Here is a 4,721-nt window from a genome sequence, read left to right on the forward strand (position 1 = left end):
GGCCCGCCCCCGCGGCGCCGGAGGCCCCGGGCATGCGCACAAGGTGCCCTCTCCTTCTCCCCTCCCCTCCCACCCCCCCCCTCCCACCCCGGCCAGGATCCGTTGCCGATCGGTTTCGCGCGCTCCCGTGAGCACGCTTGCTGAGCATTGCTCTTTGCCTCCTGGGCAGGGCCGGTTCCGGATCTTTCTCCGCTGCAGCTGGGGGACTTGGTCCTGCTGGTACCTGCTGGGCTCTTCGTAGCCGCTCTTTCCAGAGGTGGGTGGGTGTGAGCTCCCCCGCCTGTCCCGCGTTGGCGTCGGCGGGCCCGCGGAGGGGCGCTCAGGCGCTGGCCGGGAGCCTACCCACCTCCCTGGGAGGTACGCCGCGGGCGCCCCGGGGAGAGCGCTTTCTTTGCCCGTGGCCTTTTGCTCGTGGCGTGGCGTCGCCGTTCACCAGCGGACGCGGTGGCTTCTCAGGACGCGCCGCCCCACACCCCACCCTGTTCGTCTAGTCGCTCAAATCCCCCTGCTCGCCCAGGCCCGCGGCTTGCCGGGCCCCGCAGCTGCCGGTGTCCCCACAGATCGGCTTTCCACGCGGAAGCCAGAGAGGTCTTGGCAGATCACAGATCTCATCTTAAAACCAACAGGTGGCAGGGCGCCTGGGTGGCCCAGTCGGTTAATCATCCAACTTCAGCCCAGGTCATGATCTTCCTGTTCATGAGTTCGAGCCCCACGTCAGGCTCTCTGCTGACAGCGCAGTCCTCCGTCCCCCTCTCTCTCTCTCTCTCTCAAAAATAAACATCAAAAAAACAACACAACAGCAACAGGTGGGTTCTCACTGCTCTGTGGCAAAGACCAAAGTCCAAGTCCTAATCACGCACTATCAGAATGCCTGTGGTCTGGCCCCCACCTACTCGGCAGCCTCTCTCCCTACCAGGCCCTTTCATTCCCGGTGCTCTAGCCATCACTGCCCTTCCTTCCATTGGCACAAGGCACTCACTAACCACAGGGCCTTAGCACATGCCATTCTTTCTGCCCGAAATGTTCTCCCCAGCGCTCCATCTGTTTACTGTAACCGGTAAATTTCAGTCACCCAATTTCATTTCAGGGGCAACATCACTTAATCAGGGAAACCTTCCCTGCCTTTCCATCCTTTGCATTCCTGACTATTTGTTTACTGTCTCTCCAGACTACAGATGCCTAATTTTGCACATCACTGGTTTTCCCAACTTGCAACACAATGCCTGGTGAAAAGTCAGTGCTCAACCAATATTTGCTCCGCAGGAGTGGAGTAACTTGTCTTAAAAGAGCAGCTACTGTTACAAAAGAGTGACGGACCTATGACAGGAAGGAGGTATAGGAAACTAGAAGAATGCTGGCCCTAACCGACCTCCTGTATGAAACAAGGATGAATTTGTACCCAAATCAAAGGTGGCTGCTATTGGCAAAGCAGAAAGCTTGAGAGAAGCCAGGCTGCCTTGAAAGCAATGAGGTAAAAGGGATTTTCATGGAAGCACAAAATGGAAGAGAGTCTGTGTGTCATGGGACAAAGGACACAGGGCTGGAGAAAAGGGGAAGAAGAGGCAAAAACATTACAAGGGAGGATTACTAGAGGGGTTGCCACTGGGCAGTGACCACAGTGGAAGCAGGACACCTCAATGTTTCTGAAAAGGAATCTGCCATAAACACCATTTCTATTGGGAAGCCTGGGGGCTCAGTCGGCTCAGATCATGATCTCAGGCTTCATGGGTTCCAGCCACACATTGGGCTCTGTGCTGACAGCTAAGAGCCTGGAGCCTTCTTCAGATTCTGTGTCTCCCTCTCTCTTTGCCCCTCTCCCACTCACACTCTGTCTCTCTCAAAAATAAATAAACATTAAAAAAAAATCATTGCTATTTGACTACTCGAGCTGGCACAGTGAAAACCCATACTCATGGTCTGGGATATTTTTCAGGCATACAAATGAATTTACAATTTCCATTCTGGGCAGGACAATAATAAGACCACAGAGATCCTAGACGGGCCAGGCATCACTAGGCTCATGATCAGATTCGACTTCTTTTACAATTATGGTTTACATCTTACATAATGTTCCATAATACACATTCTAGCAGATACAATTGGCTATAACGTACCTATTTGAAGTGCCCAGGGAAGTGTGACTGCCTTCGTGTTTTAAGTTACAACCTTGAGAAATGAGTACAATTTTTTTCTTTTTTTTTTTTAATTTTTTTTTTTTTTAACGTTTATTTATTTTTGAGACAGAGAGAGACAAAGCATGAACGGGGGAGGGTCAGAGAGAGGGAGACACAGAATCTGAAACAGGCTCCAGGCTCTGAGCTGTCAGCACAGAGCCCGACGCGGGGCTCGAACTCACGGACCGCGAGATCGTGACCTGAGCTGAAGTCGGCCGCCCAACCGACTGAGCCACCCAGGCGCCCCAGTACGATTTTTTTCAACTGTAGAAACTAAAAAACAAAAACTGTAGAGACTGAATAACAAAGATTAAGAGAAATCGTGCATTACCTCACAAGATACAGAGCATGTGTCAATGAGGTCTTAAAGAACTGTACCTGACCATCCCATGTGCCTCATACTTTGAATTCATACAGTACTTGTGCCAACAAGATTTATTTGCTTAAAGATCCTTTTCCTCATCAAATTCCATGATAACCCAAACCTTTTCTTTGTAATTTTAATCAAGTCTGAATTGAAATGGTTTTAAAGCTTATTTTTACTTTCACAGTTTTTTGTGTCTCTTCTGCTGCCACACAAATCTATTTTGTTGCGTGCTATCCGATGTTAATGTAGGTCTGTGAAAGTGTTAAGTGGTTTTTACCATCATTGCTGGGTTTTTTTTTTTTCTTATGTTTATCTATTTTTGAGAGCTAGCCCACGCATGCGAGTGGGGGAGGGACAAAGAGAGAGGAGGACAGAGGATCCGAAGTTGGCTCCAGGCTCTGTGCTGACGTCAGTGAGCCCCATCTGGGGCTCAAACCCACGAACCGTGAGATCACGACCTGAGCCGAAGTCAGATGCTCAAGCGACTGAGCCACCCAGGCGCCCCTAGCGTCGTGACTGTTATCTATACGTGTAAACTATTTCGGCATTAATATGATGTGTTGGTATCTTACTACCTAATGTCTTTAGCATTTTATCCCAAACCCCCAACTCAAATTTCAGTTCGGTATAATTTGGCTGTTTTCTTTTATAATTTGTTAATGTAGCTACTAAAGTTATAACCAAGGTTTAACCTCTCTGAAATTTACAAATCAATGAGGGCATACTAATCACTTACAGCTTGGATGAAAATGGAGAGCCATTTGGTTTTGTACTATTTCCTTGGTAATTTTCTCAAAGGAGCCTGCTGTGTTAACAGTAACCCTAGCTAGTAACTGTTTTGGTAGCTTATTAGCAACTGTATCTGTTCTCCGTTGTCATAATAATACATAGTAAATATCTAACAAGTAACATACAGCAACAGATTTTGTGGCTTAAAACAGTAATCAATCCTTGATTCAGCTCACAATTCCGTGGGTTGGCCATTTGGTCTGGACTGAGCTGGGTGGTTCTTCTGGGCTGGCTGGTCTTTGCTCCTGTGCCCATGGCCTGCCACCTGGTTGGAAGAGAACTAGCTGGTCTAGGATGCGCTGGGACACAGCTCGTCTCTCTGTCATCCCTCGGAGGGGCTTATTTACATGGCGGGCACACTCAAGAAAAAGCCCGCAGGCCTTGTGAGGTCCGTGTGTGGGACTGGTGTGCAGTTGTTTCTGACACAACATATTGGCCAAAGCAAGACACAAGGGCAAAAAGATCCGAAGAAGGGGAGGGGCGCCTGGGTGGCGCAGTCGGTTAAGCGTCCGACTTCAGCCAGGTCACGATCTCGCGGTCCGTGAGTTCGAGCCCCGCGTCAGGCTCTGGGCTGATGGCTCAGAGCCTGGAGCCTGTTTCTGATTCTGTGTCTCCCTCTCTCTCTGCCCCTCCCCCGTTCATGCTCTGTCTCTCTCTGTCCCAAAAATAAATAAACGTTGAAAAAAAAAAAAAAAAGATCCGAAGAAGGGGAAATAAACTTCCCCTGCTGGTGATAGGAGCTGCAGAGTCACATTACAAAGGGCCTGGACACGGGGCGCCTGGGTGGCGCAGTCGGCTAAGCGTCCCCACTCTTGATTTCCTCTCAGGTTGTGATCCCGAGGTTCATGAGTTCGAGTCCCTCGTGGCGCTCTGCACTGATGGTGAGAAGCCTGCGTGGGATTCTCTCTTTCTCTCTCTCTCTCTCTCTCTGCCCCTCTCCCAGGTGTGCATGCTCTCACTCTCTCCCTGAAAATAAATAAGAACAAAAAAGGGCCTGGACAAGGGAGGGGTGGAGAATTGATGCCATTTGTGCAGTCAATTCTACTACAGTCCGCCCTTTGGCCCCAATTATTGACACGTCTCCACCGGAAAAACACTCCCCTCCTCCCAAGATCCCCAAAAGTCTCATGCAGTACCAGTACCCGGCGCAAAGGGCAAGGCCTCGTGGCCTACACTAGGTCGGATGTGGCCCAGGCCCATAAACTAAACATATCAGTTATCCAGCCCCCACACGGCGTACAATGGCCATGGTGGAAAGGACAGCCACAGCGAACGCTGGCATTTGGAAAGGGGGAGAGGGAGTGCACAGAGCGATCACTGGTCCGCAGCAATCCCTAAATCCGCTGGGGCAACGTGTTCAGGACCGCAGGAGTGGGGAGTGTCCTCTGATC

This window comes from Puma concolor, chromosome C2 (assembly GCF_028749965.1).
Source record: "Puma concolor isolate L17-30 chromosome C2, mPumCon1.1.hap2, whole genome shotgun sequence".
NCBI lineage: Eukaryota > Metazoa > Chordata > Mammalia > Carnivora > Felidae > Puma > Puma concolor.